Source organism: Oryx dammah, unplaced genomic scaffold (assembly GCF_014754425.2).
Source record: "Oryx dammah isolate SB20612 unplaced genomic scaffold, SCBI_Odam_1.1 HiC_scaffold_24, whole genome shotgun sequence".
In the NCBI taxonomy this organism is placed as follows: Eukaryota; Metazoa; Chordata; class Mammalia; order Artiodactyla; family Bovidae; genus Oryx; species Oryx dammah.
In genome coordinates, this window is record NW_024070208.1 from 63,746,693 (window position 1) to 63,763,364 (window position 16,672).

General features: G+C 35.6%; 1 non-coding gene across 1 annotated transcript; it reads left to right on the forward strand.

Moving 5' to 3' along the window:
• The first annotated feature begins 16,366 nt into the window (after positions 1-16,366).
• Positions 16,367-16,438, forward strand: TRNAC-ACA. The gene has a single exon. It is a non-coding gene; the product is annotated as a tRNA-Cys (tRNA).
• Positions 16,439-16,672: the final 234 nt, after the last annotated feature.

Sequence of the window (16,672 nt, forward strand, 5' to 3'; positions counted from 1 at the left end):
TACTAGGTGTGGGAAGCTGGTCTCCTTCTAAAGACACAGACTTCTATTTGTCAATTTCCTCGTGTGATTTTTGGCTATGCTTTCTGAAGTTCATTACTGGCTGTTGACCTTGTTAAAGGGCTAGAACATTAATGGCTTCCTTTTCTGAGTCAAGTAGGCTTTCCCACAATCAAACTGTACAAAACGTTGCTTTTCTTCACATGTGCTGGCCATAGATTAGAGGCTTGAGGGTTTACCTCCCTCTCCTTCCAATTTGTGGCCTCTACTCATTTCCTTTTCTCTCATGTAAGAGTTGAAGCAGTTTCTAGAAATACAGATTGAGCCCTAGGCCCCGATATCAAGCTCCTTTCTTATCTTTTATGTCTCTGCTCCTCCTTTCTGGAGATTGGTCATATTCCTGTCACTCTGTCTTAGTTTTATTTTATTTTACTGCATTTACATAACTACATTTAAATTCTTCTGTGGGTTATTACTGCATTCAAATTACTCCATACAATTCAATACAAATTACTACTGCATAGAAATTACTGGATACAATACAGTTTGGATTTTTACTGCATTTAAAACAATGAGAAGAAAGTCATTTTGTTTCATTGTCACTGAAGTAGTCAAGGATTTATGTATAAAGACAAAGTGTTACTGTTAGGTTCCCATTTTGTATTTTTGTCATTTTTTATATTATCACAGGTATTAAATAGTCATATGCTGTTTACTTGCTAAGTCATGTCCAACTCTTGTGACCCCCCCATGAGCTGTATGTAGTCCGCCAGACACCTCTATCCATGGAATTTCCCAGGCAAGAATACTGGAGTGGGTTGTCATTTCCTTCTCTGGGGATCTTCCCAACTCAGGGATCAAACCTGCATCTCCTGAATTAGCAGGTGGATTCTTTACAGCTGAACTATCAGGGAAGGCCAAATAGTCATATACATTATTATTAAAAAGTAAGACATATAGAAAAATTACATGCCGTTTTTATCCAGAGTGTTCACTCATTACACTTTAAAATACAAATGAGAAGAGTATATATAATGAAAAATGGCATAAATAACAGCATATAACTTGAAATGTCTATGTATCAAAATTCTCAATAAACTAAAATTAAATAAAATTTAAAAAATAAGTGTAATATCTGTTAAATCAATGTTAATATTCTAAGGTTCAAACATTGTCCTTTCATATATATAAGCTATTATCATTTTTTGGAGGATGCTTTTATATTCTAAGTTTTTTTTTTTTTTTTGAAAAAACAATTCAACTTACAGGAGTTTAATCTGAAGAAATAGTTTAAATCCTATAATTCTACTGCTTTAAATGCATTTTGGGGAAAAACATCTAAAATGGATATCATTTGCAATTTTTGTATAGTACTTAAAATTGCAACAAATTAAAAGTTGATTAAATATCCAATGAAATGGTATAGATAAGTGTCATAAACAAGATAATGAGATAATATCCATGAATTAATAATACCATTTAGGAATTTTATTTAATAAAATGGGACAATGATCATAATGTTAAACTGTAGCCAAAAAAAAAAAAAAAAAAAAGTTATCTTTCTTCCAAATAGGGCTTTCTGAGCAAATTTTATTGAAATTTGTTGAGTTACAAGTTGAGTCTGGAACCTGGGTTAAAAATTGACTCTTGGATTAAATTATGACAATATAGCTAGTGAGGACTTGAGAGATTTATTTGAAGTTAGAGTAGGCCATGAGGAAGGCATGGCAACCCACTCAAGTATTCTTGCCTGGAGAATCCCATGGACAGAGGAGGCTGATGGGCTACAGTCCATAGGGTCACAAAAAACCAGATACAACTAAAGCTATTTAGTTAGCATGTACGTGAACGCACACAGGGTAAGCCATTGTTTTTTCAAAAAACTAACTACAAACATGTGTATATACTTACATATAGTTATTGAGATATCAAAGAAGATATATTTTATTCACTTGCTTTACCACCAATTTTTAAATGAAACTTCAAGAAAACCTATAAATCCATAAAAGTAAATCCTAATTAAAATTAAACAAATATTTAGAATGCAATAAATACCAAGAACTTGTAATAGAAAAGAAATATATTGAGGATATTCAGTCACCAATGAATCTGTAGCTAAGTGAATGAGGTGAGACTCAAAAAGTTTCCATTTACATCAATTTTTTAAAATGTATTCATTTTTCATACTAAATTAAAAATCCCAATATTACTTGTGTTCCCTGACATAATTTATGTTCTGTCTGACTACCTGGTAAATGGATGTCACATCATACAAAATAGCTGCAGGATTACATGTATCAGTTTGGGAGGTATTAGTGAGCAGATTACAATTTCAATCTGAAGTACAAGATGAGAAGGAGTTCTTAGCACAAGTTGTGTGCAAATATAAGCGAGAAGTTCTTGAAACTTGGGCAATGGGGAGGGAAGCATTTCATTTACTGTAACAAGTAGTTTGACCCTCATACCATTATGTGGAAAGAGAGCTAGAGTTTAGTGCTAAGAAGGTACCAACTGGAGGCATTAGAGAAGAGCATCATTCCATTAAAAATTGAACTTGTTTGAGTACCTTCCACATCCTGCTTTATTCACAAAGAATGTTTTTCAGTAAATAATATACCAGTGATTTTGACTGGAAGCGTGAAAAATAATATATATGTTTTGATGCAGGTATCCTAGCTTTAAACTTTGCAACTAAAGCACCGCTGATTATAGGCTCAGATTTTTATGAATTATTTTTTAAAACCAATCTCACTCCATCTTTTCAATGATGCCCTCAGGGTACACAGACTTAAGATTCTCATTACATCCCCTCCTTTTTTTTATTCCTGTATGTACAGATACCTTGCTAAAGTAGGAATGTATATGTAAAGTAGATATGTAGTAGCACATATCTAACACCTGTCAACTCATCAACGTTTGGTCTGCTACTCTATAAATTACTACATATATCATCCTTGACACCTAAACTGATGTAGAGAATAAAACACAACTTACAAATTTTGTGCTCCTCACAAGAAAGACATGCAGCAGACAATGTGTTCTCAAGCTTGGATTTAGAACTCCTTTAGACACTTAAAAAGAAGTGGCTATCCAAAACAATTTCTGTATGTCTGGAATATATTATGTATATATACCTAGGTAGGCCATTTTTAATTAAAATCGGAAAAAAATTAAAATACACAGATTGCGGGGCAAAACATGAAAGACAGTAATACAAACAGGACATAGTGGATCAGCCAATTAAACAAGGCAGTTGTCTAGGGCAAATACATTGAGGAAGGAGCCAGGAGTTTCTGTGCTTCTCAAAGAAGAGGACAAGGAAATGTGGAGGTACATAAAAGGCCAGAGACACAAATTGAACATCCCAGGCTACCAAAAATGGCTTGTGATAGTGGCAGTGATTTTAGTAATTGTAGTAATTTTAGTAATTGTTGTTCTATTGTATTTTTAGATATCAAATTATGTCGATTAAAATATGATATCAAATAATGTCAATCAAGATTGTAAGCAGATCAAACTAGTCAATCCTAAAGAAAATCAATCCTGAATATTCATTGGAAGGACTGATGCTGAAGCCAAAGCTCCAATCCTTTGGCCACCTGATGTGAAGAGCTGACTCTTTAGAAAAGACTCTGATGCTGGGAAAGGCTGAAGGCAAGAGGAGAAGGGGATGACAGAGGATGAGATAGTTGGATGGCATCACTGACTCAATGGACATGAGTTTGAGCAAGCTCTGAGTGATGGTGAAGGACAGGGAAGCCTGGCATGCTGCAGTCCATGGGGTCGCAAAGAGTTAGACGTGACTGAGAGACTGAACAAGAACAAAGAATGTTTTAGAACCTTAGTTACTATATCCCCAAAATTTGGCCATCAGTTCTTTTCAATGCTTGGATTTTTTCAGCTCTCTAAACTCTGAGAATATCTAATGGATTTATAACATTTGTAACAGCAATTAGTTGTCAGCTGCTATCTCTCCCATATATTTGTCCTTCCTAATCGTGATTATACATTTTACTTCATTCTATTTTAAACAAACCACAGACATTCAAACACTAGAGCTTTTTATGTTAAAGTCTACATTTTAAGGCACATTTTGTTGAATTTCAATATTAAAATCTATTTCCAACATTATTTTTCAGAACATTTACTAAAATTAAACGAAAATGTAAAACCTTCAGTAACATATCAGAATAAAGTAGCCAAAATAAATCATGATGTAATTCCACTTAACCAAAAATTGACAATTGGCTAACTCTTTGCAGGCTTCCCTTGTAGCTCAGTCAGTATAGAATCTCCCTGCGGTGCAGCAGACCCGGGTTGGGAAGGTCCCCAGAGAAGGAAATGGCAACCCACTCTAGTTTCCTTGCCTGGAAAATCTCATGGACAGAGGAGCCTGGTAGGCTGTAGTCCATGGGGTCGCAAAGAGTTGGGCACGACTGAGCGACTAACACTTACTTACACTTTTGGTGATTAAATATATGAGTGCATTGTTCATCAGTGCCATTAGAGCCCTGGTTTTAAATATTTAGATTGTAGTAGATAATGGTTAATCTTTCACTAGTACATTCCTGTTGTCTTTAGGAAAGGTTAAAAGATACAGCTTGATTATTTTAAAATATTCATTTAACAATCTGAATCATTTTATGGAAATTTGAGCTGAAATTTAAATTACAAAGTAACTTTTTTCCTATTCAATGTAAATGTTGCATATTTATAATATTAAAAAAAGAGATAATATGCCTTATGAACAATGCACTTATGAATGTTTATCAAAATAACATTTTATTGTCTAGCATATTAAAAGTCAATAACCCAACCAATTCATAAAACTGTTAATATGTTCTTTGGCTAGCACTTATTTTTTTTGTCTTTATGAAACTAGGATGACATATTTTTCTATAAATATATATATAGAGAGACAAAATTTTAACAAAGTATTCAGTGCTCGGTATGGCCTAGAGTGAGGAGCAAAGAACTCCTGGGATATAGACTTGAGGAAAATTTACACCTAGCCAGAGGGGAATAGAGCATTTTACTCACAGTGTATCTGCTTCTTCGGCATGTAAGAGGCAAATTCAGAAATAATGCTTTTTTCCAGTTGGAAAGCTTATTCTATAAAGTTAGACTTTACATTTTGTTAAATGATAATATTGAGTGGTTAAAAATAAAAGGCATGTCAGTGAGAGTTTCCACTGCTGTGCATATATGGTAACACTATATGAGATATACATGGACCTGCTGTTTCAACTACATCTTTAAAAGCAGACATCTGGTTAGTCGCCTGTCTCTTCTAACATAACTCCATTATAAAATAGCACTACTATTTTTTAATGCATTTATTGCTAAAGATTGCTCATATAACATATTTCATATTGGATTTTGTTTTCTCACAGGGATCGGTTTTTCCATGAAGCCCTCTTCTATTCAATCTCCTATGAGAAGAATACCAAATAGCTTTTTTTGTGTGTGTAATTCAAATAAGAATTTATACATTGTAGTCATTGGGGTTATTTAGTCTTTGGGGTTAGTCTTGAAATAATGATATTCGTTAGATTAATTCTAATTTTACTAGTTAATTTTAGAAAGTATTAAATGTTGTGAAGACCATAAATTGGGGTAATTTGACAGAGACTGAGTGAGGAAAGTGGATAATTTACATATCATAGGTTTAAACCCCATTTACATTTCAGTTCAGTTCAGTTGCTCAGTCGTGTCCGACTCTTTGTGACCCCAGGAATTGCAGCATGCCAGGCCTCCAGTATTATACAGAGATGGTATTATACAACAAAAGTCCATCAGTCAAAGCTATGGTTTTTCCAGTAGTAATGTATGGATGTGAAAGTTCGACTATAAAGAAAGCTGAGTGCTGAAGAATTGATGATTTTGAACCGTGTTGGACAAGAGTCTTGAGAGTCCCTTGGACTGCAGGGTGATCCAATTAGTTAATCCTAAAGGAAATCAGTCCCGAATATTTGTTGGAAGGACTGATGCTTAAGCTGAAACTCTGATACTTTGGCCACTTGATGTGAAGAACTGGCTCATTGGAAGAGATCCTGATACTGGGAAAGATTGAAGGCAGGAGGAGAAGGGGATGGCAAAGGATAAGATGGTTGGATGGCATCACTGACTCATTGGACATGAGTTTGAGTAAGCTCTGGGAGCTGGTGATGGACAGGGAGGCCTGGCATGCTACAGTCCATGGAGTCGCAAAGAGTTGAACACGGCTGAATGACTGAACTGAACTGACTGATACAGATATGGGGATGTTATTTGTGCAAAGATGGAGAAAACATTTGATGTAATGGGAAGAGCAAGTGTAAAGACTGAATTACAAATGCATTTGCTATTTTAGAGGAATAGAGTGTGAGGAAAAAATGCCTAGAATGAAGTCAAGGAAGCAATAGAAGGTCTTGAAGGATCTTGAAGGCCATGGCCAAATATTGTCATATAAGATCCTTTTTCTGTATGTATGTGATGGAATTAATTATTAAGGCATCATCTACTGGCTTATATTTAGATTGTGATAGGCAGCATAATGGCCTCTAAGGATGTCCATGTGCCAATCCTTGGAATCCATGAACATGTTATGTTACATGGAAAAATAACTTTGCAAATAGAATTAGGTTATAGGTTTTACAGAAGGGAGATTACTCTGGATTAATTGATGGGATCAGTGTAGTTACATGGGCCCTTAGCAATGGAATAAGAAGGCAAAAAGATAAATCAGAGATATGTGACAATAGAAAGACAAGTATGAGAAATTTAAAGTGTGAGGAGGACTTCACTCACCATTGCTAACTTGCTACAGTCATGTCTGACTCTTTGCGACCCCATGCACTGTAGCCTGTCAGGCTCTTCTGTCCATGGGATTCTCCAGACAAGATACTGGAGTGGGTTGCCATTTCCTTCTTCAAGGGATCTTCTGGACTCGAGGATCAAACCTGCATCTCTTATGTCTCCTGCATTGGCAGAAGTGCTCTTTACCTCTAGAACCATTAGGAAGTCCCCACCCACCATTACTGGCTGTAAAAGTGTAGAAAGGAGCCAGTAGCCAGGCAATGTGGGCTGTCACTAAAACAGCTGAAAGATAAAAAGGAAATGGGATCTCAATTCTGTATTTGCAAGAATCAAATTCTACCAGCAATAGGAATGAACAAAGAAACTGGTACTCCTCTAGAACTTCAGAATGGAACACAGACTGCCAACAGCTTGGTTTCGGCCCAGTGAGATCCATGTCAAACGTGTGACCAATAGAATTGTAAAATAAAATCTGTATTGTTTTTAATTTGTATGGCAGCAAGAGAAAACTAATACACAGATCTTACCAACACTAAATTTACTAGTGCTTCAAGGGCTACAGGTAAGAACTAGGCAGAGAAAAAGTATTCCTTGATAGAGGGTGTTGAATCTGTCAGATTCGGCTTCCAAAATAACTTTCCTCTCTCCAGTGTTCAGATACTTTTGGTTATTAGATTAACAGATGAGTTTTGAACAGCATGTATATAAGTGGTATACTCAAAGGAATCTTGGATTTGGGGCTCCTCAATTCCACGTAGTGGAAAATGCATATGTGTTTCATTTGGGGTTGCTTAAATTTTGGACATAATTCAGGATGAGTAATAGTTTTTCCTTCTTATAATCACTGTTTTAAATATCACGATTACAATTTGCTTCATAAATAAGTTGAAGTACTTTCTTTACTTTCATTCTGTTTTATAGAACACTGTATAAACAGGAACTCTAATTTTTAAAATTGTATTTGAAACCACCTAAAAATTTGTCTGTGTCTAATGTTACTTTTTCATAAGTTTTGGGTTTTTTTTTTTTAATGCTGGTATAATTACATTAATCACTAAGTTAAATTTAGGAAACTCTAATAATTGACTGTGTCCTGACCTCCTTGTATATTAAAGGTATAATACCTAATTTGGGTTTATAGAATGAGGAGTCTTTTAACATGATAGTATTCTATAGGAGAGAAGAGAATAAAAAAAAAAGTAATAATGGTATTTAGTAGAAATATAACGAGATCTCTATTGAAAAAAAAATTTTTAGCAGGATTTATATGGTTTGACTCAATTCACTACTGTAAATATATTGTATTTCTCGGAAATGAATATTGGGAGAAATAGATATCATTCTGTTACCAAAATCGATACCAGGTTTCTATGCCACATAGCAAATTGTCTCACACAGAGTGGCTTACCACAATAAACCATTTATTATCTCTCAGTTTCTGCAGGTCAGAGCCCAGACATCACCTAGCTGCTTTCTCTGTTCAAGGTCCCCAATACTGCCCATGGATGTGAGGCAGCATCTTCATCAGGAGACTCAACAAGAGAAAAACATTTGCTTTTGAGTTCCATCAGGTTGTTGGTAAAACTGACTTTGTGGCTGCATAAAAAAAAATATATTTTCAAAGCCAGCAACAGAATTTGTACTAGTAGTCTCTGACCTCTGGACACACTTTTAAAGGGCTCACCTGATTAGGTCAGACTCAGACAAGATAATCTCATTTTTTATCTACTTAAAATCAACTGATGAGATATTTGTATCTACAGAATCCCTTCAGCCTTGCATATAACATAATCTTATCATGAAAATGCTATTCCATCATTTTTGCCATATTCTATTGGATTATCTCTGTACTCAAGATAAGGAGATCTGTTAGGGAATTGCCCATTCTGTATGTTACATGGGGATTGACATACAATTTTTTATAGTAATCTCATTTAAAAAATTTCTACAACAGAAAAAAAGATTAAAAGCCTAAAAAGCAACAAAAATAAATTTTTACTAATGCTGTAGATAAATCATGTATTTTGACTTTATTAACATCTAAGTCTTTTTTTAATTTAATCTTGCTAGACAATTGTCTACTTAATTAGCATGTCCAAAGAAACCAAATGGTTGTAGGTGAATTTTAGATTGCATGTATATTTTTTCAGTTAATTAGTGTATGTTATTGTCCATCTTATTTCCCACTTTCATTTTCATGCTATTTTAACTTCAAAGTACTTGAGTAAAATATTTGCAAACTTTAAAAAATCTGTTTTGTTGAGGTTTAATCATAGTAAAACATACTATTTTTTGATAGAGCTAATGAACACTGACAAATGCATATTCATGCAACAAATTAAAAAGTCAAGATATACACTGTTTTTATCAGCCCCCAAATTCTGGTGTACTCTTTTATTATCCCCAGCTCCCAATGCCTTGCAGCCAATGATTTATTTTCAGTCCTTTTTTTTTTTTCATTTACAGAATGTCACATAAATAACAGTGCACAATATGTTACATTTTATTTTTGGCTTTCAATTAGCATCGTGTAGTCAAGATTCATCCGTATAGTTCTGTGCATCAGCAAGGTTTCTTTTCTAAGTAACATTCTGTTGTATGGATATACGGTTTGTTTTTCCATTTTCCAGTTGAAGGACATTTGAGCTGTTCCAAATGTGGAGTGATTATGAACTATACTGCTCTAAACATTCAAGCACAGATTTTTGTCTGAACAAAAGCTGTAATTTCACTTGAGTAAACACCTAAGATTGGAATTGCTGGGATACATGTAAAGTTTTTGGATAACTTTATAAGAAAACTGTTTTCCAAATACCTCTAATAATTTTTATCCCACCTGTGGTGGAGGATAGCAGTCACCACTATGAGAAATCCATAAAATGCAATTAGAGTGGGGAAATGTTCTGACACCTTCAATGAACAGGTGAAGACCTACTGAGTTTGATAAAAGAAAAAAAAAAGTCAAACAAAAATCCCCCTACTTAAGGAGAAGTGGAAGAACAGCCTGGGCTCATACTGAAACCAAGCAGGATCCTGTGGGGCTCCTGGCCTTGGAAGCCCTTCTGTGTCCCCTGTTTCTTGTTTGTAGGCAACAGACTACAGCCTCCATGACCTCCCCTGAGTTCCAAAGGGCAGATTCAAACAGTTGCTAGAGACAAGAGAGAACAGCCAAGAAATAATATTGTAGCTCTGTGGCAGGGTCCATCTCAACAGACACATATAAGAATATCTTTAAGCTCTTTATAATAGAACTCTTGTCACCTGGACTGCAATAAGATCAAACCAGTCTATCCTAAAGGGAATCAATGCTGAATATTTACTGGAAGGATTGATGTTGAAGCTAAAGCTCCCATACTTTGGCCACCTGATGCAAAGAGCTGACTCATTAGAAAAGACCCTAATGCTGGGAAAGATTGAAGGTAGGAGAAGGGGACAACAGAGGATAAGATGATTGGACGGCATCACTGACTCAATGGACATGAGTTTGAGCAAACTCTGGGAGATGGTGAAGGACAGGGGAAGCCTGGAGTGCTGCAGTCCATGGGGCCTCAAAGAGTTGAACATGACTGAGTGACTGAACTACAACAACATAATAGAACTAAAACCCCAACAAATGGAAGATATTAGCATTTTTCATTCCAGAGAAGACCATCTGAGGCCAAATTAACGGAACCCAAGAAGCACTTGAAGAAATCACCTGAGATCAAAATAAAGGAGTGCAGACCCTGTACACACTTTATTCTTCTCAGCAACACTATCCTTCGATCATTGCTATAACAACTCCTCACCAAATCCTCCATGGTTAAGACACACAGTTTTCAAGGACAGGAGTTCACTGTGTCCCTCTTTGCCTGACAAAGCAATAAAGCTATTCTTCTCTACTTCACCCAAAACTCTGTCTCTGAGATTTGATTTGGCACCAGTGTGCAGAGGGTGAGTTTTTGGCATCAATACCATTAGAAGTCTCCTACTTTGTGGGGCAGACACAACACTCTATTGTGTAATGCCCACAAGACATAGAGGACAGAAGTTGGTAGAGGTAGGGAGAGGCAAGGTAACTGAAATAATTCACTTTTCAGACTCAGGGGCATGGTTCTGCTGTTAAGAAAGAGGCTGGATCATGTCAACAGAGAAAGTTTCCTCCATTGCACTACCAATTTTATAAGAACTAATATGCAATAGCAAATAGCAGTATATCTCTAATCAAAAGGTGGATGGAGAGAGTTCCTATCTGAGGTCAGGCATAAAAGAAAGGTAGAAAGTTGAAGGTAAAAAAGGAACATTGAAGAAAATTCTTTAGCCCCTTAGCATCCAACCAGTCAAAAGGATAAATTAGAGGGCTTGAATTCAGTGGTGCACTATAAGCAACCATCCCCCAAATAAAACATAATTCCAGCTTAATTTTTCATGAGGTTATCTCAAACTCCTCCCCAAACACACAATTACAACCTAACACTAGAAGTAGCATGCTCATTTTCAGGCATAAAACTTACCTTCATCTCTACTATTCTCTTTCAATAGACAAAAAAGTTTAGTAAATCATCAATTGTCAGTCACAAAAACAAAACAATAATAACATGTTGTTAAGAAACAGAAGCCCCCAACAGAACCTAAATTAGACATGATATATATACTGGAATCATCAAAGAGGGGATTTAAAATAGCAATACTTAATGTTAAAAGTTCAAGTGGAAAAAGTTTAAAACATGGAAAAATAGATAAGACATTTCAGCATCAAATGGAATTATACGATGAAATAGAAATGCTCAGAGAAAAGAAAGGAAAAGCACAGTCACTGCATTACGTTTCTGTTGCTGCATAGCAAATAAGCACAAACCTTCTTGTTTAAAATAACAGCCATTTATTATCTCACAAGCCCTATGGGTCAGGAGTCAGTGAAGTATAGATGGATCATTCTGCTTAGTTGTTTCATGTAATGTCAGCTGGACTGCATACTCATCAGAAGATCACTTAGGGAAAGAACTGCATCCAAGTTGTTGAAGGTTGTGGCAGAATAAACCTTTAGTTGCAGCTGTGGCTCTCATGTTGATTGACTTGGTCCCTTAGATCACAAGAAAGAGACTTTCTCGCCTTAGGAAATGGTTCAGTCCACGTAAAGGCTTTCTTCTGATTAGATGAGGTTCACCTATAATAATCTCCCTTTTGATAAACTCAAGAATGATCAATTTTGAATATTAATTATGTTGGCCAAAACCCTTCACCTTTTCCATGGTCTATTGGCTTGAAAAAGTATTCTGCTTATGCTTAAAGAAAGGGAATTGAGATTCACGCTATGGCATTGTCCAGTATAGTGAGCAATCTGGATCCCAGTGATTCTTCATTCCTGTACCACATGCAGGACACATTTACTACATCCCAAGATCTCATCCCATTACAGCATCGACTGCAAGTCCAAAATCGCATCATCTACGTCATGTCCAAGTTTAGATAAAGTTGGTAAGTGCAACCCATTAGATACAGCTCTTAGGACACAATCGCTCATGATGACTAATGAAATTAAAGAGGATAAGTTATCTTCCTTCAACCTACCTAACACACTATAGTGGAACAGAATAGAATAAATACTATAGGCCTTTTTTAATTCAAAAAGCAGGTAAAGGATGGTAAAAATTAGTCATTGGTGCAAAAGATTTCTGAAATCCTGGCAGATAAACTCCAGCCAAAATTGATTCAGTCTCAAGTTCTGGCATTAATACTCTGTGAGTTTCTGTCCCATGCTCTGAGCTCTTGGTTTAGCTCTCTGAGTCATCCTTTCTATCTCATAGAATATAGCACATATTCACACCTGGGTAGTCTCCTCAAGCTATTTTCTTGCCAGTAGAATTTTGGAGGTCAAGCCACTGCCTTTCATTTTATACTCTTTCTGGCCACTCTAGCAAAAGCTGTCAGTGTTTATGTAATTGGTTAAAGTAGAGAATGGAAAAATTTACACATATATTTGATAATGATTTAATTATCATAGTCATAAATTATCTAAAAAACTTAATTGTGGTTATTGGTAAATGTTATTAGATGCTATTCTTTTTTTAATAAACAACATAAAATATTTACAGCCAGCAGGTCAAATATACTTGAGAACACTTTTTCAGCCAACTGTACAAATGGTGGTATGTGCTAAGCAACTTCAGTTGTGTCCAACTCTTCTGCGGCCCCATGGACTGACTGTAGCTGTCCGGGCTTCTCTGTCCGTGAGATTCTCCAGACCAGAATACTGTAGTGGATTGCTATGCCCTCCTCCAGGGGATCTTCTTGACCCAGTGATAAAACCCTGGTCTCTTATTTCTCCTTCATTAGGAAGCTGGTTCTTTACCATTAGTGCCATCTAGGAAGACCACAACTGGTGGTAATTCTATTCAAAATCTGATATTACAATGTAAGTAGAAGTCGTGAATGGCTAAGACCATTGTTTATATTAGCATTTAGCATTACCATTAGTTATTCTTTCTTGTCAAGTTTAATTGCATGTTTAAAATCAGTCTAAGCAATTGAGTGGATATACAGATCTTTTTTAAAATTATTTTTTAAAGAAATATTTAGTTTACATTCCAAAGAAGATATGTTGACTACCAAAACAAAGTTATGTAAACTTCCTTAGTTTTCAATAGAAGATTGTAACCATGAAACCTGTTTTTTTTGTTTGTTTTTTTTCACTGTGTTGCCTGGCTTTCAGGATCTTAGTCTGCCAACAAGGGAATGAACCTCATAGCCCCCTGTAGTGGAAGTGTGAAGTCTCAACCACTGGGCCACTAGAAAAGTCCCTAAACATTTATTTCTTAAGCATACATAAATTTATCAGTCTAGAGTAAAGGATATTTATACCTCAGACACATCTTTGTTTAATATAATTCACTTAAATAACATCTATTATAGGAAAGTCTCTCCCATACTTTTTTCATGACAGTTCAAATTATATATTTGAAAATAATATAATTGTGGAATATTCTTCATGAGATGAGAATATCAGACCACCTTGCCTCCTCCTGAGAAACCTGTATGCAGCACAAGAAGTAACAGAATTGGACAGGGAAGAAGGGACTGGTTCAAAATTGGAAAAGGAGTATGTCAAAGTGTATACTGTCACCCTGCTTATTTAATTTATATGCAGAGTACATCAGGAGAAATTCTGGGCTGGATGAAGCACAAGCTGGAATCAATATTGCTAGGAGAAATATCAACAACCTCAGATATGCAGATGATACCACTTTAATGGCAGAAAGTGAAGAGGATCCAAAGAGCCTTTTGATGAAGATGAAAGAGGAGAGCTGAAAAGCTGGCTTAAAACTGAACATTCAAAAAACAAAGATCATGGCACCTGGTCCTATCACTTCATGGTAAATTGATGGGGAAAATGTAGAAACAGTGTCAAATTTTATTTTCTTGAGCTCCAAAATCAATAGACAGTGACTGAAACCATGAAATTTAATGGTGCTTGCTTCTTGGAAGAATGACAAACCTAGACAGAGTATTAAAAAGCAGAGACATCACTTTGCCTACAAAGGTCCTTTTACGTACATTGTCAAAGCTATGGTTTTTCCAGTAGTCAAGTATGGATGTGAGAGCTGGAGCATAAGGAAGGCTGAGTGCTGAAGAACTGATGCTTTTGAATTGTGGTGTTAGAGAAGACTCTTGAGAGTCCCTTGGACAGCAAGATCAGTCAGTCCTAAAGGAAATCAACCCTAAGTATTCATTGGAAGAACTGGTGCTGAAAGGAAGCTCCAATACTTTCATCACCTGATGTGAAGAGCTGACTCATTGGAAAATACCCTGATGCTGGGAAAGATTGAGGGCAACAGGAGTAGAGGGCTACAGAAGATGAAATAGTTGGTTGGATGGCATCACTGACTCAAGGGATATGAGTTCGAGCAAACTCAGGGAGATAGTGAAGGACTGGGAAGCCTGGCATGCTGCAGTCCATGGGGTCCAAAGAGTTGGACATGGCTGAATGACTTAACAAGAGAAATATAACTGAATTAAATTTGGAACTACTAAGGAAACTTAGTAGCTGGTAAGAGTAAGAAAACAATGTAGATGTGTAAGATCATTGTATAAGCGATGGAATTATCAGCAACTTGCACAATATTTCTGGTTTGCTCATACCCATTCTATTTTCTGGTGAGACCCTGTAAAAGGGAATCATAATGCTCAATTAACATTTTAATAATAGTAACAAGACATCATATACTGACAACTACTTCCATTCAAAAAGTAGTATAACTGGGACATAAAAATATGGGGGCCTGTAGCTTGGGATGGGAGATTAAGGATTCAGAACCATAGTAAATATCTATTTTTCTTTTTAATTTTTCTCACACTGCTACTAGAGTGACATGCTAAACATAATTAGCCTATGCAAATGCATATGGTAAAATTAAAATTGCATCCTTACAATTTTTAAATCCACTTAAAAACTATCTACAAGGCATAAGAGATGGCACAAAGGATATTTTTTCAATTTTTAAAATGATTTTAGCTATTATATTTCTATCAAGTTAAATCCCCTAAAACTCTATATTTGGTTTAATACTCTCTAGCTTCCTATAGCAATCTGTTGGCATGGCTACAGTTCTGTATAATATGCATTTGAATCGATGAAATTCATTATAAAGCATGTCTATTTTATGCATGCACTGCAGAAAGAAAATTGAGGAGAATGTTTATTATGTTACTTTATGACTTTTATAAAATGACCCATGTGCTATATTTTTTATAAGAATTCAATGATAGGGAAAAAATAATCTCTACTGAAAAACAAAACAAATCACAAAAACACAAGTGAAACATTAAAACATTTTAATCTATAGCATGAAAATTAAATATCATTTCAAATTTTTAATTTCTTGGCTTTCAGAAAATTAGCAACAACATAAAGCTTCTAACGATAAATTTTGCCAAATGTTACCTGTTATTTATATAATCATGACACTTGGTTTTATATTTATTAAAAGTATACACACATTTGTGCATTTTATCTTATATCATCTAATGTTCTATGTACCAGAGAAAACTGATTTGTAAACATATAATTTGTATTTCAACGATATAATGTGTTCCATTCTTCACTCACTTCATGGGTCATGATGGAGTAGGGCTGACCTAACCTAGGCTCTCTGTTAAATGCCTGGGGTTAGATTTGTGTTCTATGGGAACAGAAAGGGAGTAGATGGCTCTGGCAAGCAGAGCTCAGGCCATATTTCTTACACCAGGAATCAAGCTTACAGTTATAAAACCTAAAAACCTGAATTGAATAGAGGTCAAAAAAAAGCAATAGTCTAGCTGGAAAAGGTTACCTGGGCACTTGCATGAGTTCTAGTTCTGAATGTGTAGAATGGGACTCACATAAGCCTTCTATGATTTCTAGACTAAGACAAGGTGAACAGGTGGCACTTTCATGTTTATTTATTTTTTTTAGGTTAAATCATTTTTCAGCATATACTATGTCTTTCCTCAAACTATCTGAAACAATTCCAAATGAAAGTGAAAATGTGATTTGTTAAGCTTTGTTGTTAACTCGTGCTATCAATTATTAAAGTCACTATTGAAACTATTGGCTTTCCTGGTAGCTCAGACGATAAAGCATCTGCCTACAATGCAGGAGACCCAGGTTCGATCCCTGGGTAGGAAAGATCCCCTGGAGAAGGAAATGGCAACCCACTCCAGTATTCTTACCTGGAAAATCCCATGGTCCGAGGAGCCTGGTAGGCTGCAGTCTATGGGGTTGCAAAGAGTTGGATACGACTGAGCAACTTCACTTCACTATTGTAACAATAAAACAGAATTAGTGAGAAGAATAATAAACAGCAACCAACTGTGTTTCCTATGTGATATTCATTATGACAAGTGTTTTATGTTTATTTAA